General features: G+C 42.1%; 1 protein-coding gene across 4 annotated transcripts in view; it reads left to right on the forward strand.

Moving 5' to 3' along the window:
- The window catches only part of Cdc42se2 (CDC42 small effector 2), a 98108-nt gene that overhangs the window by 22433 nt on the left and 52467 nt on the right, over window positions 1-23208 (forward strand). For 3 of the 4 annotated variants that reach the window (XM_008851879.3, XM_029555417.1, XM_029555418.1), the window contains exon 2: window positions 9640-9777. The exons of the other annotated variant lie outside the window; for it this stretch is intronic. The gene's annotated coding sequence lies outside the window, so the exon portion shown is untranslated. The remainder of the gene's footprint in view (window positions 1-9639; window positions 9778-23208) is intronic. 4 annotated transcript variants of the gene reach the window in all.

The following is a 23208-nucleotide window of genomic DNA, read 5'->3' on the forward strand; positions in this document are numbered from 1 at the left end:
CTGAACTCTGGCAGATTGGTACATGGAAGATCAGTACAGGCTCTTAACTGCCAAGCTGTCTCTCCAGCCCAATTTAATTACTGTTAAGCAGTTTGTTGTATTGTGATGAGAACTATAAATTGTTTTTTTTTTAATTTTATTTTTATTTTATGTGTATGAGCGTATTGCCTGCATATATGTGAGTGTACCTGTGTTGTGCAATGCTGCGGAGGTCAGAAGAGGGCTTCGGATTCATAGCTGCCATGTGGGTGCTGGGAATTGAACCCGGGTCCGGGTCCTCTCCAAGAGCAGCCAATGCTCTTAACTGCGGAGCCATCTCTCCAGCCCCTAAATTGTTTTTGAGGTAGGTTTTACTGTGTGGTCTAGGCTGGTAATCTTCCTGCCTCAGCTTCCTGAGTGCTTGGTTCAGTTATTTGGATAATAATTTTTAATAGTGTGTCAGCAAATTAAACTTAAATTTAAGCCTTTTTTGTTCATGCACTCTATTACATGAAATATATTTTATAGTAATATATTACATTTTGGAACTGATACCTAAAGTTTTCGTCATAAGTTAAAAAGATGTTTCTGGGCTTTGCATATGTTTTAAAAGAATGTATCGACTGCAATAATGACTCTGGAGTCCTTATTTTAGTGGAAAATACTGTTACTAGCCTAAGGGGGAAAGTTTTCTTTTCAGAAATGGTCTGGGTTAATTTTGAGTTCTAACAAACATGTCCAAATATTTGCACTCAGGAGCTTTCACTTTAAAATTCTAAGGAAAGGGTTTGTCATGAGTTTGCAGCATGAGGCCCATGTCGTACACTTGTGTCTCATGAGAGTCTTCCTTGTTCTGTCCTTGGTGCAGTGCACATTTTCAAGACAGTTGTCCTCGTTTGGTTGCTGTTGCTGTCATAAAACACTAACCAAAAGCAACTTGGGGAAGAAAAGGTTTATTTGACTTACACTTGCACATCACAGTCCTTCAGTGAGGGAAGGCAGGGCAGGTACTCAAGGCAGGAGCTTGATGCACAAACATGGAGGAATGATACTTCAGCTGGCTCAACTACCAGCTTAGGGAGGACATTGCCTACATCAATCATTAATGAAGACAGTTTCTCACAGACATGGCCAAAAGCCAGTCTGATTGGGGAAGTTCTTCAATTGAGGTTTCATAACCTCTTCCCAGGTGACTCTAGGTTGTGTTATTTTGACAGTTAAAACTAACCAGGACAGCAGTGTTACGTATTAAAGTGTGAGGCCAGGAAAACAACCCCCCCCCCCGCCATGGTCTCCATGTAGCCCCAGCTGACCTAGAACTTGATATGTAGACCAGGCTGGCCTTGATCTCACAGAGATCTGCCAATATAAGTTTTCTCATTTTCAAAATTTTACCTTGAAGTTGTGTTTTAATGAACTGTATAAGTGACCTTTGTGGTGAAACTAGTGTAGTTTTATATTCTTTATAGACCAATGACAATGGGATCAGAACCTCATGAAAATGATTTCCAAAATAATGAGAAGTAGGACGAAAGGATGGGAAGGAGGGAGGGGAAACTGGGTCTTTGTCTCTTTGTATCAAGATAAATCTTACATTTTCCAGAGTGGGGGAAAAAAAGAAGAAAACCTCAACTACTAGAAGGTGGGGACTGGAGAGATGGTCCAATGGTTAAGAGCACTGGATGCTCTTGCCGAGGTACAGAGTTTGGTTCCCAGCACCCACATGGCAACTGACAACTGTCTGTAACTCCAGTTCTAGGAGATCTCATACCCTTTTCTGACCTCCTCAGGCACTGCACAACATGGGTTTACTTACATGTAGGCAATACTGTCATACACAGAAAATAAAAATAAAAAATAGTAGAAAGGGCTGAGGGATTGGAGCTCAGTGCAAGGCCCTGTATTCAATACCCAGCCCCCTCCTCCCAAAGAAAAAATCCTATGAAGGAACTAAATGTTTCCCGAGAATAGTCATTGTAGAGGATTTTAAATGAGAAGAAACATGATGAAACATTGTTTTAGAAGGGCGATCTTAACTGAGATGGAAGAAAAAAGGTCAGGATTGTTGATCAGCTAATTCCTTAATAGCATCCCCCCCCCAGCTGATAGTGATGCCTGGATCTTGACTAGCAGCTATAGGTTTGGGAAGAAACAGATTGTAAAATGGTTTGGCCTGAAGGTAAGGCAGGACTACTGAGTACCACTCTGTTTTTGGTTTTGAAAATGGGATATAAGAGAGAGACTGTAATAAAAGAATGTGGATAGAATTGGGGTGAGACAGTGGTAAGGAGAAGTAGAGGGTAGTTCAGCTGAAGACAGAAGTCACACATCTGGGTGGAGATGTACTGTCCTGTCCGCAGTAGACTGTGAAGTTTCTCTGAAGGACTCCTAGGGTGGAGAACTTAGGCTGGAAAAGCGGGTCTGAGTATCGGCAGTAAACCTGATGTGGAAGTAGACTTAGGGTTGATTGAAACAAGCTGAGGTATTTATAGAGCGAACCGTGAGGCCCAGGACAAAACTCTTAAGAGTTCCAGTATTTAATGTGTGAGCTAGTAAAAAATCTTCCCAAATTGTTTGATATGAAGAGTGAAACCTGCCCTCAAATGATCTCTACTCGTTAGGTTCTGGAATTTGTATTAGTATTTCTCTACTTTGGGGTAAATGTTGTCCTTCCCAGAAGTTCTCTGTTAAAATATAATTGCCTCTGAAGGCTAAACCTATAATCCATTATTGTGGTGCTAGTGGTAATGTTTTTAGGTCATAAACTTTTATGTTGGAATTAGGATTGAAAAGACAGGTAAGAATTTGAGAAATGTGAAGGTTGGAAAACATGCCACTGTCCCAAGTCTGAGACCAAAGAGGAACCTGGACTTGCAGCTGGATAAGGAGGTGGAGAGTGAGAGACTGGAAATGGGTTGTAGTGAATTGGGGAGCAGAGGATCCTGTCACTGAAGAGAGATGTTGGAGAGCTGGAGAGCCTGGGCGCTTTCTCGCCACATGGAGGGGAGAGGCAAGAGGATAGCAGTTTTCAGGCCAGCCTCTGCCACGGGGTTTGGGGGAAGGAGATACAAGGGCATTTGAAAACTAGATACAGGAAAAATGAAGGCATTTCAGTTTTTAAAGATTGACCATGTGATTTTATCATCTTGATCTGATTATTATTGAAGCTGGACATACTGGGTAGAAATGGGGCTAGTGTCAGTTGCCTCATGAAAGCCAGTGTGAAAGCTGTGAGACCGCCAGACACGGGAGGCTTCTAGTCCTTTTTTGGTCACATACTTATGCATGGTTATAATGCACTCACTTCATTAATTGTGTAACAAGATTTCCATTCCTGACTGTCATGTGCCAGGCATTGTACATTACTGCCTTCCTGCCTTCTTACAGTGATGGCTGAGGTGAGTGCATTATACTTATTCTACAGTTCATGGAATCAAACTCAGGGAGGTAAAACAACTTCCCTGAAATGCAGTATGATGGTCAGACTTGGAAATTTTTTATTTGACCATAAACACAAACTAGCTAAACTGTGACCCAGGCTGGCCTTAAATGCTTCTTCCTGCTTCTGTCTCCTCAGTGTTGGGATTATAGCTGTGCCCACCACACCTGGCTTCAGCTCACCTGTGAGACACTTCGTTATACTCAGTTGTTGTGTGTGCTGGATAGCTTTAGTGTCAACTTGACACACCTGGGTTGAGGGAGCCTCAATAGGGGAATTACCTCCATTGAACTGGCCTGTGACCATGTCTGTGAGGCATCTTCTTGACTGATGTGGGAACGCACTCCCCTGGGCAGGTGGGCCTGTGTTGCATAAGAAAGCAGGCTGAGCAGAGATCCGAGGGGAGCAAGCCAGTAAGTAGTATTCCTCCATGGCCTGTGTTCCAGCTCCTGACTCCAGGTTCCTACCTTGGGCTCCCTGATGAACTGTGACCCGGGAGATGTAAGATAATAAACCCTTTCCTCCCCAAGATGGTAGTGGTCAGAGTGTTTTGTCACAGCAATGAAGAAACAAGCTAGGACATTGTGTGTAATGTATGTAGAAATATTCTGACATTGGATGGTCTTTGACTAACTGATGGCACAGTGTAATATATTAAGTGCCATTGGATAATTATAAAGTCTTTTGTAACAACAGATCATGTCCTAAGTTTCACATATATTAACCTATTTTAGGAAAATTTTATTTTTGAGGCGGGGTCTCCCTGTAGACCAGGCTGGCCTTGAACTCATAGATATCCTCCTGCCTCTCCCTCCCAAGTGCTGGGATTAAAAGTGTGTACCACCATGCCCCACATATTAACCTAATTAAAAAAAATTTTTATTGTACATGTATAAGTATATTGCCTGCATGTGTGTAAGGTCCCCTGTGTTGTGCAGTTCCCAGGGAGATTAGAAGAAGGCTTCGGATTCCCCTCAAACTGGCGTTGTAGGCGGTTGTTAGCTACCACGTGGGTGCTAGGAATTGAACCTGGTTCCTCTGTAAGAGCAGTCAGTACTCTTAACCTCTGAGCCATCCCTCCAACCCATATTAACCTAATTTAAACCTCACAATAACCACAAATTATTTTCATTTACAGTTTAGCAAAGTGAGGCTTGGGGAAGGGCCTATAGCTTGCTTAAGAACCCATTTATTAGGGGTTGGAGAGATGGCTCCAGGGTACAAATCCCAGCACCCACATGGTGGCTAACAGCCATTTGTAACTCCAGTTCCAGGGGATCCGATGCACTCTTCTGTCCTCCGCAGGCATTACACAACAGGCATGCACTTACATACATGCAGGCATAACACTCATACACATTAAAATAAATTTTAAAAAAGAACGCATTTAATAAGTGGCAGATTAAATCCACATTCCTTCAGTTTGACTCTAGACCTTTTCTCAACTGCTGTCCTGTGCTTCCTCCTGTAGCCCGTGTTCTTTGGTAACTTGTACACCTTTATATGAAAATTGACAAACTATTTCCAAAGTTTGTGTGACTTTTGCATTCCCACCAGTAGTTCATTTTTAATAAGCTCATTTGAAACCTATTAGGGCTAGGCCCCTGTTAAAGTCGTGCCTCGTCTACAGCTGCTCTCACCTGTGTGTTGAGATGTGGCAGTGCTGCATGGAAGCATAGTGTTCACTTGTGTGTCTCAGCAACCCTTCCACCTCTTGCATTTTGAACATCTAGGATTGTTAACAGTGCCCACAGGTAGAGCAAGAGTCCACTCAGAACATAGCTTTGTGTCACCACTTTAGGACGAGATAATGGGTGTTTTACTTTCAATAAGCAAGGAAATGGGGCATGCGTGCAAGTACACGTCTTATTCAGTTAGAGTAACAGGGTCAATCCTGCTAATATGACCAACCATTTTAGAAAAGTAGAAACTAAACAGAAGTATTTCCATAAGACTTAGAACTTCATCTTAAGAGTTTGATCAGCTTAAATTTAGGGCTTTTGAATTGCAGTGGATTGGTACTTAAACTTAGATTTTATTTGTTTTTGGTATTTTTTCAATATTTTTTTAATTTATTATTTTATGTGTATGAGTGTATTGCCTGCACGTATGTGAGTGCACCTGTGTCATGCAATGCCGCGGAGGTCAGAAGAGGGCTTCGGATTCCCCTGGAACTGGAGTTCATAGCCTCCATGTGGGTGCTGGGAACCGAACCCGAGTCCTTTGCAAGAGCAGTCAGTGCTCTTAACCACTGAGCCATCTCTCCAGCCCTTTATTTTTGGTCTTTTTGAGACAGGGTTTCCCTGTAGCCCCAGCTGGCCTGGAACTCACTCTGTAGACCAGGCTGGCCTTGAACTCACAGAGATCCACTTGCCTCTCCCTCCCCAGTGCTGGGATTACAGGCATGTGTTGACATGCCCGGCTAGATTTTATTTTGAAATTCATAAAAGTATCTAAGGATTGGAAAGAATCATAATGTTTGTTTCAACTATCAGTGGGACTTTTCAGTTACTGTCCATCATCCCAGTGACCTGGCCCTTGCATGCGTGTGTAATACCCACACACAGATACACACATATACATATAATTTAAAGAATAAAACCTAAAAAAAAAGAAAAATAAATTAAAAACTTAACGTATGCCAGAATTTTAGGTTAGAGTGATCTCATGATTCTGAGTAGAAACTGCAGTTCGGGTTAGCAAAGATCAGGAACGCTCACATCACTGAGAGACTGCATCAGTATGTCTTTGGCTGACAGTGAGATGACTTAATTAAAAAGAAATCTAATTCCTACCAACTGTAGGCAAGGGCTAGTCCAACTTTGTGGACTAGAATTGAATGAAAACCTATGAATTTCTTTGCATATGCCAGACTACTAGAGTAGAGTGCTGGTCTGTCATATGCTTTATGATCAGCAGTGAATGTTTCTATAGCCTAACATTAAGATAAACTTCGGAAAGTTTTCTGAAAAGATTGTGACCATGTGTTTCAAACTTAATGCATCCAAAGGGTTCAGCTTTCTATATTAAATCAGTTTCATGAATTATCAATATGCAGCACGCTATTTTGTTTTAAACAAAATCATTGCATATATGTGACCCTTCAGTTAGGTAAACTGTGTCATTATGTATATCTGTGAAACTACACCATGCTCAAGGTATTAGAAATTTGAGGCTGTGGTTCAGTGCTTGCCTAGGATGCCCAAGACCGTGGTTTTGATCTTCAGCCCAACAAAACACAAATGACAAAAATACAATTGAGAATGTGTTGCTCCAAAAGTTTCTTTTCAGCCCTTTGTAGTCCTCGCTCTTGCCCAGCTACACCCATTCCCAGGCAGTCTGTACATTTGCTTTCTATTACCTGAAACTAGTTTTCATTGTCTAGAATTTATATAAATGGGTTTTATCCTATAGACTGTGTGTATGTGTCTGTATCTGTGTGTGTTTCCTTAACAGTGCTGGGAATGAAACCTAGAGTCTCGTGCATGCTTGCCAAGTGCTCTGCCACTCAAGCCACATTCGGTCCTGAGTGAGTTTTTGACTCAGCATAGTTATTTGGAGATAATCCATGTTGATGAATGTATAATTCTTTATTTTTGTGTACGGGGTGGGCATGCTCACTCCTACATGCTACTCCTACTTCTAGAGGCCAGAGGTCATGGACTTTGGGTACCTTCTGTCGCTGTCCACCTTATATTTAAAGGTTTACATTTACTTATTTATGGTGTGGATGTGTGCGTGCCGTAGCCTGGGTATGGAGGTCTGGAGGTCAGAGGACAAGTTGCATTAGTCTGTTCCCTGCTTTCACCATGTGGGTCCTGGGGCTTGAACTTAGGACAGCCTTGGAGACAAAGTGACTTACCCCAGAGCCATCTAACCTTTTTTTTTTTTTTGACAGGATCTCACTGTGCAGCCCTGGTTAGCCTAGAACTTGCTGTGTAAACCAGGCTGGCCTAGAGCTCAGAGATCCATCCACCTCTGCCTCTCAAATGCTGGGACTGAAGGTGTATGCCACCATGCCCAGCTCCGTTTTAGTTTTTAGACAGTCTGTCAGTGAATCTGGAACTTTGTGTTTCAACTAGACTGGCTAGCTAGAAAGCCCCCAGAATCCATCTACTGCTGCACCCCCAGTGTTGGGACTACACATGTGTACATCCAGCTCTTGATACAGGTGCTGGGGATCTGAAGTCATATCTTTATTCTTGCATAGCAGGAAGCCATCTCCCAGGCTCTTGTAGGAGTTAATTCTTTATTGTGGCAGCCAAGGTGTGCAGCCTTTTGCAGTTGTCATCTACAAAGTTCACTCTTGAGAACCACACAGTCGAACCACACACACACACACACACACACACACACACACACACAAAATCTCATATGTTTTAAGTAAGTTTACAGTTTTGTGTTGGACTGCATTCACAGGTATTCCAGGGCTCATGTGGCTGATGAGCCACCAGTTGTGCATACCTGCACATGGGCGGTAAACCTATTTATCTGGATGTTCCCAGCTGAAGGCAGTTGTAGCTGTTTGGAGTTTTTCTGCTGTTAAATAAACTTAGCCAATTTAAATAAAGCGGTTTGAGTAAAAAATGATTTTCCATGATTCAAATAACACTCAAAACCTAGAAGATTCAGAGGTCTCCGTCTGTAACTGGGCATTGAGTATTTTTAGCTCCCCCCCCCCAAAAAAAAAGGTAAGGGGAATAAAGTGGGGAAGTGCTAAGATAGGTTCCAGTTCCATCTTTCTCTGCCCCTTTTGGGCATGGTTGGATCATGTTGGCAGCTTGTGATCAGCTGAAGTTTGGCTGCTTATAATTGGGTGAGACTGTTTGTTATGCTAATCAGTCAGGTTTCTAATCTGTTTACATAATCAGGTTGAAGTTCACTATATAGGAGCTCAAAGTATAGAGACCACCTCAGATCAGTGGACTTTATTTAGGTAAATACCCAAGTATGGGCTAGCTGGGTTGTATGGCAGGGTATGGAGCTTTGGAAACAAAGGTTATGTGCTTGATATCTATGCAGCAACATTGGCTTTCTTTGCTGTCATTTTTTGTGCTGGGATTGAACCCAGGACTCCACCAGTGAGCTACACCCCCAACCTACCGTTATTTATGTACTTGAATTTATAAACAATTTCAACAAAGCAGGTGATGCTTGAGGGAGGAGTTGTAGTTTGTTTTAATAGCTGGAATTCTAAGAATCGGTTCAAATTATTTGGGAAGAGAATCACTTGCCTTGGCGATGCTTTTAGGGCATGAAGAAGAAACTGGATGGTAATTATACGGATCTCTGGGCAGTTCCTGGGATGAGGAAGACTGCAGAAGCAGTGAGTTTGGGAATCTCAGTTCAACTTGTACGTGTTAGATTTCGAGCCTGGAGTTTATTACTGTGTTTATCTAGATTTGTGGTTACTGTGCTTACTGTGTTTGTGTATAAAGACATATCTTAGGTTTAATGTAGACCTGAGGTCACACAGCAAGTCATTGGCAGAATTAGAGCTCACATCTGCAGCCTCTGACTCCAAAACTCATGTTTTATATCTTATGCTATCCTTAGGTCAGGAAAACATGCTTGGCATTGACAATAATAAAATGTTCCCTGTGAGCTGTTATTATAAATACATAGCAGAGTTTGCAAGCTCAGATGCATATCGGGTCCAGACAGGTAACTGTGAACCAGGTTGCCTTGGAAGAGAGGGCAGCATTTGTGGAGAACTACAAAGCCCAGACCCCACTAGAAGCTGGCTGTAATCTGCTCTGCTGGAGTGTAGGCACAGACCCTGTATTGCCAGATTTGATTTTTCAAGAGACACCAGAAACATAGATTTTTATTTATTTATTATTTATTCATTCATTTATATTTTTGGTAAAGTCTTCAGATTTGTCAGTGTGGACAGCTGTTCTTTACCATTGTGTAGGCCAACCTTGTGTGGGTCTTCCAAAGACTTACTTGCTAGATTCTGCCTAATGGGCAACCTTGGGTATGGGTTTTCAGTTGTACCTGGTATACTGTGGAGGCAACAATAAATTTGTGTGATGGGAAATGGGTGGTAACTGTATAATAAGCACATGGCAGGCACTGAACAGCAGGTTTAGTTTAAGCATGGTGCTTAGTGAGTCTAGCATTTGAGTTGGGTTTTTATATGTATCAGCTAATTACAGATGAGGAGGGATTGGTGCTCCCACAGCTTCTGCCTCCTAAGTGCATGCTTTCATTTGCAGACAGAGCCAGTTTTAAGTCAAATCTGGAAGCCAAATGAGAAGAAATACTTAAGAACAAGGTCTACTGCTAAGGAGTCTGAAGTCACCTGGGTGTCATATGGAACATTCTCAACTCAGAGGTAGCTGAGTAAGTAAGTGGTAAGTCTGTCTCCGCTGATACTAGATAGCCTAAGCGATTTCCACAAAAGTAGCCTACTTTCCCTTATTAGCATTTACCAATGTAAGTTAATTTTTGTGTTACAGTGAATAACAGCACAGTTTAAGGGAATTCTTTTTCCTCAGCATGTTTAAGATTTCAGAGTTTGGCCTCTTTTCTTCCATGTGTGATTCCCTCCCCCTTTCATACTCAGCTGGTATTAAGTGATGGTCTTGATACACTTGCTAGTAGCCATTCGCTTTTTGGTCCTAGAAGGTTTGATGCCTCTGGAAGTGGTCCAGGAGCTCTGGTGAGAAAGGGAGGCCTGCTGGGTTTCCAGAGATAGTTTCTTGTTTTGAGAAGCAAAGAGATGGTCGCTCCTTTCTCTAGAGTGTCATCACATGGCTGTGATTCTGGAACTGCAGCAGGAGTCTTGCTGGATGTGCTTCTTTGTGGGAAGAAGGGCCGAGCCAAGGGAGCTTCAGGAGCTCTCTTCACTCCTAAACTCTCTGCTCCTAAAGCTTCCTTGTCATTTGAGCTCTGCCTTGAAACTGTTATTTGCTGCAGAAGTTGTCCAGACTCAACTTACTTTCTGATTACTCAAAGTCTGGTCATTTAGTGTCTTGTGCATTTCCGTTTTGATTTCCTTCTGAGCTGTTCTGAAGTGTTGATTGGTGTGTGTTGCCTTTGCAACACAACATGTAAAGTTGGTGAAGTCTGGGGATGGTACTTGTATCTGTTGTGTCTGAATTGTGTATTTTTCTTTGTACTGATAGCAGGGTATATATACTGAACAGAATCATTTATATGAACAGTAAAGTAGTTTGTCTTTTTTTTTTTGAGCTGAGGATTGAACTCAGGGCCCTGTGCTTGCTAGGCAAGTGCTCTACCACTGAGCTAAATCCCCAACCCCTGAACAGTAAAGTGTTTGAAAAACCATTCCGCAGACTTGAAGAAATACATATATTTTCTTTAAATTAAGATCTTTTTCTTTCCTTTTAAAATTTATTTATTTGAGATAGGGTCTCCCTTTAACTCCAGCTGACCTGGAACTGGCTATGTAGGCCACAATGACCTTGATCTCAGCTATCCACCTGCCTCTGCCTCCTCTGCCACCAGACTTGGATCATATCTTTTTTTTTTTCTCTCTTCCTTTTCTTTCTTTCTTTCTTTCTTTCTTTCTTTCTTTCTTTCTTTCTTTCTTTCTTTCTTTCTTTCTTTCTTTCTTTCTTTCTTTCTTTCTTTCTTTCTTTCTTTCTTTCTTTCTTTCTTTCTTTCTTTCTTTTTTGGTCTTTTTGAGACAGGGTCTCCCTGTAACCCCAGCTGGCCTGGAACTCACTATGTAGACCAGGGTGGCCTCGAACTCCCAAGTGCTAGGATTAAAGGTGTGCATACCATATCTTTTACTTTGGTAACACTGTTTGCCTCCAGGATCATGAATGAAGATGGGCTTGGTGGAGGGCAGGTTGGCCTAGAGCTTGCTGTGGAGCTGCTTGTTTTTCTTCATGGGTCATGATGAAATGGGGGCAAATAATGTTTTAAGGAGATAGGGAAAGTTGTAAGATATGTGTTTACCCATCAGCTTAAATGCAGTAATACTATTCATGATATAAGAAACTTAAATCAGGGCTGGAGAGATGGCTCAGCAGTTAAGAGCACTCTCTACTCTTGGAGAAGACCAAGGTTCGAATCCCAGCACCCACATGGCAGCTAACAACTGTCTGTAACTCCAGTTCCAGGGAATCCAACACCTTCTCTCCTCCACGTACATTGCAAGTGTGGGTACACTTACTTATATGCAAGCAAAACACTCATGCATAAAAATTAATTGTAAAAAATTAAATTGAGCTGGGTGTGGTGGCACACACCTTTAATCCCAGCACTTGGGAGGCAGAACCAGGTGGATCTCTGTGAGTTCAAGGCCAGCCTGATCTACATAATGGTTTCCAGGGCAGATGGGGCTACAGGAAGCCCCTGTTCAAAAAAAAAAAAAAAAAAAAATTAAATCACTAAGGCCACTTTATTTTAGTACAAATGGATCATGCATCTCACCAAGGTAGTCAGGGCAAGCATGCAACCCAAGCCAGAGCAGTTAGACTCTGAGGACATTTGCTAGGAATGCTGGGATGATAGAGGTGCCCTTTACTGTGAAGGTACATAGTCACAGGGCTCTTGGCAGCCATCTTCTGACAGGAACCAGCAGAGCAAGAAAGGTCACACCCTGGTCACCTAAGTCGTGCAGTTCTAGATCAAGTGTTCCCTGAGGCTAGTTACCTCTAGGTTCCTGTTTAATCCACCTATTTTTCTATGTCAGAACTGCCTGGTACATCCTTCTCTTCACCCATTCTACAGCTATAGAGAGAACACAAGCTCAAGTTATGAATTAGACAAGAAGCTATGGGAATGTTAGTGTGATGGCAGATAATGCAGTCTATGCATGATTAGATGGTGAAGTGTTAAGTATGGCCCATACCATCACAACTTAATGTTAAATGGAAGAAGTTGGCATGTAAATAACTAATGAATATTTTCTTGTGTTTTTGAGAAAGGGTCTCATGTAGCCCAAGCTAGCACTCTTGATCCTTTTGCTTTCGCCTCCCCACTGCTGGGATGACAGTCCTGTGCCACTACACCTGGTGTGATTTTTTTCTTTGTTTGTTTTTGAGGCAGGGCCTCACTATATAGATGAGGTGACTCCTGAGTGCTGGGGTTAAAGGCATATGCCACCACACCTGTCTGATTGTAACACAGTTAAATCTAGATTCTGCAAAAGAGAGAAAGAACATGTTCATGTATCTAAGTCTGGCTTATTTCACTTAGCATGGTCCTCCAGTTCCATCAGTTTTCCTGCAAATGGCACCTCGTTCTTTATGGTTGACTGAAATTCAATTGTGAATACATACCTCATTTTCCTTTTTTTTTTTTTTTTTTTGAGACAGGGTCTTTCTGTGTAGCCCCAGCTGGCCTGGAACTTACTATGTAGACCAGGCTGGCCTTGAACTCACAGACGTCCACCTGGTTCTGCCTCCCAAGTGCTGGGATTAAAGGCATGTGCCACCATGCCTGGCACACCACATTTTCTTTTTCTAGTCATCTATTCATGGACACCTAGGCTGGTTCCATCTCTTGGCTATTGTGGTGCAATAAATGGGCCTGCAAGTATGTTTGCTTGCTTAGATCCCTTCTAGTAGCTGGATGATATGCTAATTCTGTTATTAATGTTTCCAGGATCTGCCCTACTGATTTCCATAGTGGCTGCACTGGTTTACTTTACTAGCAGTATATAGGGTTTCTCTCTTCCAAATCCTTACCATCCCATATTATTTCTTTTCTTGATGGTAGCCATCAAGGTGAGATGGAATTTCACTATAGTTGTAGTTTGCGTTTTCTTGCTGTATAAAGGTGTTGAACATTTCTTCAGTAGTATCAACCATTTATGTTTCTTCTTAGAACTGTCTGCAGTTAATTCATCTGGACTGTTTTGTTTTTGAGATAGGGTTTCAAGTATTTCGGGTCTTTTGTGCTGCTTACATTTGAATTTAGGATTTTTTTTTTTCTTATTTCTGTGAAGTATGTCATTGGAATTGTGGGAACTGGATTGAATCTGTAGATTGCTTTTGTTAACAGCTATTTTCACAGTATTAGTTCTGCAAGTTGATGAGCTTGGAGGACTTTCCATCTTCTAGGGTCACCTTCAATTTCTTTGTTGAGTGTTTTAAAGTTGTAGGTTGGGTATTCTGGTAACATGCCTGTAATTCTAGCACACAGGAGGCAGAGGCAGAAGGATCACAGCATGTTGAAGTCCATCCTTGTCTACATAGGGAGTTCCAGGACAGCCAGGGCTACAAGTGGCAGAACCCTGTCTCGGGAAACAAACAAAAAACCAGACCAAAGCAGGCCATGGTCTTTAATCTCAGCAGGGGCAGGCAGATCTCTGTGAGTTCAAGGCCAGCCTGGTTTATACTGTGAGTTCCAGGCCAACTGGGGCTACAGGGAGACCCCCGTCTCAAAAAACCAAAAGAAAAACCACCAGACCAAACCAAAATGTTTGTAGAGGTCTTCCATCTTCTTGTTCAGTTTATTCATGGGGTTTTGTTTCATTGATTCTTTGTGGTGTTCTTTGAGTCTCTAGTGAAACTACTACAGGAACGGGTGATTTCATTCTCAGCTAGCTCATTATTGGTATGTAGAAAAGCTACTGATTTCTGTGTATTGATTTTGTGTCTTGCTACTTTGCTGAAAGTATTTATATATCTCAAGTTTTCTGGTAGAGTCTTACCTTTTTTTTTTTTTTTTTTTTTCTTTTTTTTTGAAACGGGGCCCCCCTTTACCCCCCCCTTTTTTGGCCCAAGTCATCCAGTTTGGTTTTAAAAGTATTTTTTTTTTTTTTTTTTTTTCCAGAGTTGTACAGCCATCAACACAATCACTTCTGAACTGCTCCCATCACCCTCCAAAGCTCCTCTATTAGCTGATACTCCCTCCTCCCTGCAACTTTGCCAGTCCTGGGCAACAATTAGTCTTTTCTGTCTCTGTAGCTTTGCACATTTTGGATGTTTCATGTCAATGGAATCGTGCAATACGTGGTCTTTGCTAACTGGCTTCCTTCACTTAATGCAATGTTCATGAGTTTTGTCCAAGTTATAACTTATCAGAACTTCATTCTTTTCACTGCCAAATACCATTCCACTGAATGAATATCCAACATTTTATTTGTCTACTCATTATTAATGGAGATTTCAGACCTACTTTTTGATTATTGTGGATAAAGTTGCTAGGAATATTCATGTAAAACTTTTTATGTGGACATATTTCATTTCTTTTTAAAAAATATTTATTTTTATGTGTATGCGTGTATTGCCTATGTGTAGGTAAGTGCACCCGTGTCGTGCAATGCCTGTGGAGGACAGAAGAGGCTGTCGGATCCCCTGGAACTGGAGTTACGGACAGTTGTTAGTTGCCATGTGGGTGCTGGGATTCGAAACTGGGTCTTCTGCAAGAACAACCAGTGTTCTTAACCGCTGAGCCATCTCTCCAGCCCTGATGGTATGAGTTTTTAATATGCTGTGGAATTTGGTTTGTAAGTATCTTACAGAAAATTTTTAATGTGTTGCAGAGAAATGGTCTTCAGCTTTCTTTTTTGTTCTGTCCTTACTTGGTTTTGCTGTCAGGTGATACTGGTTTCATAGTGAGTTTGGTGGTGGTTCTTGCCTTTGTCTTATGAAATCATTTAAAAGGTGTCTTGTTTCATATTGTAGATCTGTGTAAGCTGTTTATATCCTCTTGGTTTGATTTTGGTAGGTCAGTATGTGGCTAGGAATTTATTGTAGATTTTTCATCTTTTTGGAGTATAGGTTTTCTTTGGTTTTTAACAAATTTAAATCAGTTTTAAGAATCTGCAACAATGGCAACTCATAGAAAGCATCTGTACAGGATACAGACTGTAGCAGACAGTAACAACAGCAGCACTGCATTTTTTCCACGTGAGTCAGTGGGAGATGTGGATTAGTGTCCAGTCATGTCCATTCCCACCATACTAATGGTCAGTGGAGTCAAAAAGGAAGCCCTTCACGGTCACAGCCTGAAAGGGACAGTGCTCAGTGGAAACTTACGGAACAAAAAGATGGTTCCTGCTACTTCAGTGAGCAGAAAGTTGAATTTACATGTCCACCATGGAGAAAGGACAGAGACTATGCTCCTTTTCTTTCCAAATTATCCTTTCTTGTTTGTGATTCTAAATATTCTAGTCTGCCCACACATGCATTTGTTTACTCACGTGCATGTGTATATTAGAGACTAGGATCGGCATATGAAGGAAAATGTGTTTAACTTTGAGATTGTGTGACACCATTTACTATTATATATTCTAGGTCCATCTATTTTTCTGCGAATTTTGTGATTTCAGTTTTTCTTTAGAGCTGAATACAGTCCATCTTAAACATGTACCAGATTTTCATTACTTATTCATCTATTGATGAACAACTGGGTTGGTTCTGTTTCCTCGCTGTAGTGAATAGTAGCTGTAAACAGGGGGTGCAGATATCTCTATAGTAAGATATGGAGTTCTCTGGGTTTGTACCCAGGAGTTAACTCTTTGGGTCATGTGTAACTCTGTTTATTGTTTGAGGAATCTTCAACTGATTTCCATAATGGCTGTGCTAATTTGTACTCCCACCAGTAGTGACTAAGGGTTTCTCTTTTTCCCAGTCCTTTCCAAAATTTGTTGCATTTCTTGATGAGCCATTCTGACTGGGTGTCCTAGTTTGTTTCTTCATTGCTGTGACAAAACACTCTGACCAATACCAATTTGGGGAGGAAAGGGTTTATTTGTCTCAAATCTCCCAGGTCATGGTATCATCATGGAGCCCAAGGTAGGAATTCAGGGCAGGAACCTAGAGGCAGGAGCTGGAGCACAGGCCATGGAGGAACACTGCTTACTGGCTTAGCTTCCCTGGCCCATGCTCAGCTTGCTCTCATCCAACACAGGCCCACCTCCCCAAGGGTAGCACCACGCACAGTGGGCTGGGCCCTCCCACATCACTCAATAATCAAGAAGATGCCCCTCAGTCATGGCCACAGGCCAGTCCAATAGAGGTAATTCCCCAGTTGAGGCTCCCTCAACCTAGGTGTGTCAAGTTGACACTAAAGCTGTCCAGCACACTGGGGTAACATGGCACCTCAAGGTAGTTACGCATTTTCCTGATGACTCGGGATGTTGAACACTTACTTATAAATAGTTGTTGGCCATTTTGTATTTCTTTTTCTAAATACTATTCAATTCATTGGCCTGTTTGCTGACTGATAATTTTATTTCCTTGCTATTTAATTTTCACAGTTCTTTGAATAGTCTGATTATTAGCCCCTTGTCTGATGTGTAGTTGGTAAAGATTCTCTCCAATTCTGTGGCCCATCTCTGTGCTCTGCTGGGCAGACACAACATTTAGGTAGTCCCATCTGTGGGTATTTGAGGCTGATTCCTGTCCTATTGATGTTCTATTCGTAAGGTTCTTGCCTACCCGGAATTCCTGAGGAGTATTCCTGATATTTTCATCTAAGAGTTTCAGGGTTTCAGGTTTTAAATTAAGATCTTTGTTCTATTTCAGATTGATTTTTGTACAAGATGAAAGTTGTTAATCTAGTTTTATTCCTTTGCAGGTGGAAATGGAATATAGGCTTTCAAAATATTCCCTAGTGGTATTCTGGATTTCATTGGTGTCTGTTGTAATGTCCCCTTTTCATTTCTAATTTTATTAATTTGAGCCTTTTCCTTATTAACCTGGCTAAGGGCTTAATGATTTTTCTCCCCAACAACTAGCTCTTTGTTTTATCGATTCTTTTTTTTTTTTAATGTTTTAGTTCCTTTTTATATAAATGAATTTTTTTTTTTTTTTTTTTTTTTTTTGGTTTTTTTGCAATTCGTCTCCTAAAACTTTGTATAATGGGAACCCGGCGTGGTTGCGCACACCTTTAATCCCAGCACTCCAGAAGCTTCCTGGAACTCGCTCTGTAGACCAGGCTGGCCTCGAACTCACAGAGATCTGCCTGCCTCTGCCTCCCAAGTGCTGGGATTAAAGGCGTGCACCACCATGCCCGGCACGAATGACTATTTTTGCCCACATATATGTAGGTATACTACATGCATGCAGTGACTGGGGAGGCCAGGAAATGGGGTCGAATCCCCTGGAACTGGAGTTAGGGACAGTTAGTGGCCCGGTCAGTGCTGGGAACTGAACCCTAGTGTTCTCCAAGAGCAGCCTGTGCTCCTAACCGCTGAGCCATTTCTGCAGCCCCTGATTTCTTTGTATTATTCTTTTATTCTTTATTTCATTCATTTCTGCCTAATCCTTATTATGTCTTTCTTTTCACCAATTTTAGATTTTGGTTGTTCTTGTTTTTGGCCTGTGTGTATGAGTGAATGCTGTGTGTGTTGGGGGCGGGGGCACACGGACCCATGGAACCAGAAGAGGGTCTGATTCCAGAAGGGCATTGAATCCGCTGGAGCTTCAGTCCATGGGCGATGGGGACCAAACTGAAGGCCTGGAAGAGCAGTAAGCACGCCTAACCTCCGAGCCATCTTTCCAGTCCCTTTTAAATATTCATTGCATTTATTTATTTCTACTATGTGTGTTCTGGGGAATCAAACTCAGGTCCTTGGGCTTGGTGGCAGGTGCTTTTACTTGTGAGCCATCTTGCCAGTCCTCTGGCTTTTATAATGTAAATACTCAAAGCCATAAATTTTCTCCTTAAAATTGCCTTTGCTGTATCTCAACTGTATGTATTTGGTTATATATACCTGGTAAGCTTTACTTTCATTTTTCTTTGTGTGCACGCAGGTGTGCTTTTGAGACAGGGTCTCCCTGTAGTTCCAGCTGGCTTGAACTCACTACATTCACCTGCCTCTGCCTCACGAGTGCTGGGATTAAAGGTGTGTGCTACCATGCTCGGCTTATTTAAGAAATTTTAAAATTTCTTTTTATTTTATGTGTATGAGTGTGTTGCCTGCATTTCTGTAAGGGCACCTGTGTGTGCAATGCCCATGAAGGCCGGAAGAGGGTGTCAGTCCTTTGAACTGGAATTATGGACAGTTGTTAGCTGTCCTGTGGGTGCTGGGAACAAACCCCAGGTCCTCTGTAGAACAGCCAGTGCTCTAACCACTGAGCCATGTCCAGCCCCTTGCTTTCTTTTTCAGTTGATACTAGGAATTTAATTTCCTTCCTGATTTTGTCTATGACATTTAAGAGTATATTTTTCAGCCAGGTGTGGTGGTGCATGCCTTTAATTCCAGCACTTGGGAGGCAGTGGTAGGTGGATCTCTGAGTTTGAAGCCAGCTTGGTCTACATAGCAAATTATAGGACAGGGAGACCCTGTCTCAAAAAGACCAAAAGAAAGAGTATGTTGTTCCATTTCTACATTTTTTTTACAGTTTCTGTCAATTCTCTTATTTCTAGTTTTCATTTCACTTATCATCACCTAAACCGTGATTTGTTTAGAGAAGGTCCTGTGAGCTGCTCATAAGAACGTTCTGTTTGGCAGCTATTGGAAGAAGTTTTCTGTGGATCTTTTCCAAGTCTGTTTGCTCTGTGGTACAGTGTAACTCTGTGAAGAGTCCTTGTTGAATCGGTCTCTGAGTGAATCTATCTACTGATAGGACAGGGTCCTGGAGTCACTGAATAGTACTGTTATCATCAGGTCTTGTCTGTCCTTTATGCCCAGTTGTATTTTGTTGTATGAGATAGATTGCATGCACCAGTGTTAGGGTGTATGAGATTGAGTGCTCCAATGTTGGGGTGTATGAGATTGAGCGCACCAGTGTTAGGGTGTATGAGATTGAGTGCTCCAGTGTTGGGCTGTATGAGATTGAGTGCTCCAATGTTGGGGTGTATGAGATTGAGTGCTCCAATGTTGGGGTGTATGAGATTGAGCGCACCAGTGTTGGGGTGTATGAGATTGAGTGCTCCAGTGTTGGGGTGTATGAGATTGAGCGCCCCAGTGTGGAGATGTATGAGATTGAGCGCACCAGTGTGGAGATGTATGAGATTGAGTGCTCCAATGTTGGGGTGTATGAGATTGAGCGCTCCAGTGTTGGGGTGTATGAGATTGAGCACACCAGTGTTGGGGTGTATGAGATTGAGTGCTCCAGTGTGGAGATGTATGAGACTGAGCGCTCCAGTGTGGAGATGTATGAGATTGAGCGCACCAGTGTGGAGATGTATGAGATTGAGCGCACCAGTGTGGAGATGTATGAGATTGAGCGCACCAGTGTGGAGATGTATGAGATTGAGCACACCAGTGTGGAGATGTATGAGATTGAGTGGGAGATGTATGAGATTAAGCGCACCAGTGTGGAGATGTATGAGATTGAGCGCTCCAGTGTGGAGATGTATGAGATTGAGCGCACCAGTGTGGAGATGTATGAGATTGAGTGCTCCAATGTTGGGGTGTATGAGATTGAGCGCACCAGTGTGGAGATGTATGAGATTTGCAGTCATCACATTGTCCTGAGGGATTGTTCCTTACCTAATGTGTAGTGACCTTCTTTGTCTCTCTTGACTAATCTTTGCTTGAACTCTTTGCTGGATAGAAGTGTAGCTGTTCTTGCTTCTTTTCAGCTTCTAGTTGTTTCCAAACCAGCCTTTCTCAGTCCTTTGTCACTGAGGTATATTTCTTTTTGTTTGTTGTTTTTGGTTTTCATTCTTTTTTTTTTTTTTTTTAGAAACGGTTTCACTATGTAGCCACAGCTGACCTGGAACTCACTATGTAGACCAGGTTGACCTTGATCTCAGAGATCTCAGCTTCCCGAGTGTTGGGATTAAAGTTGTGCAGGACCACTCTCTGGGGCGGTATGTTTCTTGTGAGCATCAGATACTTGATCCTGTGTTTTCATCCAGTCAACTGTTCCAAGTCTTTTAATTGGAAAATTAATCTCATTTACGTTCAGGTTATTGAGCAGTTTGCTCGTGCCTATGATTTGTTGACTGTGTTCCTGAATGGTTTGATTGTCACTATTTTTTCTTGTAGTCTTGGTTTGGCTGGTGTACTGAGCTGGACATGATGTTCTTTCCTGGTTTCCCTTTGCTCCTCTGTCCTGTCATGAGATGTGCTTTCTGTGCCCTTGTGATTGAGATTGTCTTCTTTCTCCTCTGTGTGTGGGACTCCTTCAAGTACCTTCTACATGCTGTCTACTTCCAGACTGTGCCTGTCTTGTAATGTCTGCCTCCCCCCGGCTTGAAGGATGGTGCAGTCTTACTCAGCTGTTTATTTCAGGGCTTGAAAAGTAAATACAATTTTATGTTTTCCTGGCTTTTAGAATTTCTATAGAGATCTGATTTATTTTGCTGTATTTGCCTTTTTGTAAGTGAATGTGGTTTGGCTCTTGAAGCTTTTAATATTGTTTCTTTTTGTTTTGTAGTGTGAGCATTCTGTTATGTGTTCTGAAGAAGTTGTGGTCATGTCTATTTGAGGTTCTAAATGCCTGTTGTGCTTGAATGTGTATTTTCCTAGATTTGGAAAATTTCTACAATTTTATTTAGTAGATTGTGTGTGTGTGTGTGTGTGTGTGTGTGTGTGTGTGTGTGTGTGCGCACATGTGCATGTGCACCTTGCACAAAGGCCAGAGGTTGATGGCAGATGATTGCCTCACTCCCTTTCTACTTTACTTTTGGGGGACGGGGTCTCTTACTCAATCTGGAGCTCACTGATTGGGTGGGCAGGTGAGCTGTACATTCTGAACATGTGCACTGCATTGCAAATTTATCGAATTTATCAACATAGGCCAGAATGTGTGCAGATTGTATTCCAGCTCTGCCCTCTACATAATGGGTGGAGTCAGCCCCCACAGGGAGGGAGGGAGGGAGGGAGGAAGGGAGGAAGTGCCAAACCATGTTTAATCTGTGAGCTGTTGTGGACATCTTACTGCTTCTCTCTTGCTCTTTTGGACAGTGCTAGCATAGACATTGAGTGTATGCGTCTCTGCCCCCAACGCCTTTCTGCTCATTTTTCCTTTCCACTATTCTAAGATGTGTGTGGTTCCCATTTGTTCTTTTCTTGCGGGTGGTGGGGAGGACGACAGACAGGACAGGATCTCTGTGTAGCTCAGGTTGTCCTTGAATTTGTGGCAGTCCTACCGCTTCAGCCTCCCGAGTGCTGGTGTTACAGGCATGGTATGCACCACCACGCCTGGCTTCAGTTTGCTTGTTTGGCCTGGAACTCGCTTTGTAGACCAGGCTGGCCCTAAACGCACAAAGATACACCTGCCTCTGCCCCAGGAGTATTGGAATTAAAGGCTTGCGCCACCACATTTGGCTTTCAATTTGCTTTTTTTTTTTCCTTTGTCTTTTTGAGACAGGGTCTCCCTGTAGCCCCAGCTGTCCTGGAACTCACTATGTAGACCAGGCTGGCCTTGAACTCACAGAGATCCACCTGCCTCTGCCTCCTGAGTGCTGGGATTAAAGGCATGTGCCACCACACCTGGCCAGTTTGCATTTTTAACAAGCATTCTAATCATATATTTCTTGTTTACGAATGTGTAAAATACATTTACGTCACTGATTGCAGTTTGATTGCAACTGATCAGTGTAACTGATGATGTGTTTTTGGACTGGATTTCATCCTGCTGCCTTTCTGTACCCTGAAGTGCATATTGTGTCTTCAGATCTCAGGGGTAGTGTCCTTCCCTTCGCTTTTCTTATTTTCATTTTGTGATTATTATTTTTGGTCTTTTTGAGAAGGGTCTCCTTGTAGTCCCAGCTGGCCTGGCACTTGCTATGTAGACCAGGCTGGCCTTGAACTCAGAGATCCACCTGCCTCTGCCTCCCAAATGATGAGACTAAAGGCGTGCGCCACCATGCCCGGCTTATTTTTTTTTTTACACTATAAATGCTAGTATTACTAGGGAACATATACTTCAAAGAATGTTTCTAACTTTCTTTTCTCTAAAATATTTGATATTCTAAGGTTCTAAGTATTACAAGAACATTAGAAAGTACTGTTTTAGCCTGACCTGGTGACACACGCCTTCAGTATCAGCAATCTGGAAGTAAAGGCAGGTGGATCTCTGTGAGATCAAGGCCAGCCTGTTCTGTATAGGGTCAGTTGTGGCTACAGAGAGAGCCTGTCTCAAAACAAACCAGCAACAAAACTATGTTTTGGTAAAAAATCTGAGTTTCGTTCTTTTACTTTGCCTTATAGTATTTGTTTACTTTCAGTTGAAAATAAATTTATTTTCCTAGATTTACATTAGTCATAAATTGTCACTCATGAGCAAGGCAAGCAGTTGTTTTATTCAGTGCCGAAGTGCACAAGAGTGTAAAAGAGCACATGTCCTTAAATGTCCTCTTCCAAGAAGATGCTAGGAAGGGCCATCAGCGTTCAGTGAAGTTTTATGCTTTGCAGCGCTCCCTTTTTCCTTCTGAAGTGATGCTGAACTAGTGTCTGGTCTTCAAAGTGCTTATTCTTAAAAGTATCCTTTTAAAGTCAAATCAGTGAATGAGTATGGGGCATTTTAAGTGTTATGCTCATTTTTAAATAACCTCTGCTAGATTTTAGGGTTCATTGCTGTGCAATTTCTCCTTTATGACTTTTTATGTTGTACCTAGACTGAGCTGTTGCCTTCAACTTGGTGTTTGAGTTGGCAGAGAGGGGCTTGAGTGGTGATGTGCTTGGGGAGGGTGGAGTTTAATCCACCAGTTGAGTTTTGAGAAGAGATAATGAAATCCTTTATATTCCTTTCCATAGACCAGCATTTCAAAGACTTCTATTTTAATAAGAATTGGTTGTGCAGCTGCAACCCTGGCAACAAGGCCTGGGTGAAAAGAACTGGGGCAGCATTCCAGAAGCAGGCAGTGGTCTCATGTGGAGCTGTTCTAATGAGACATAAAAATATAAAGCATGTGGTGGAGATAAGTCCAGCACTTTTTTTTTTTTGCATAGAAGATAT

The sequence above is a fragment of the Nannospalax galili genome, unplaced genomic scaffold (genome assembly GCF_000622305.1).
Source record: "Nannospalax galili isolate Female #2095 unplaced genomic scaffold, S.galili_v1.0 scaffold706, whole genome shotgun sequence".
Lineage (NCBI taxonomy): Eukaryota > Metazoa > Chordata > Mammalia > Rodentia > Spalacidae > Nannospalax > Nannospalax galili.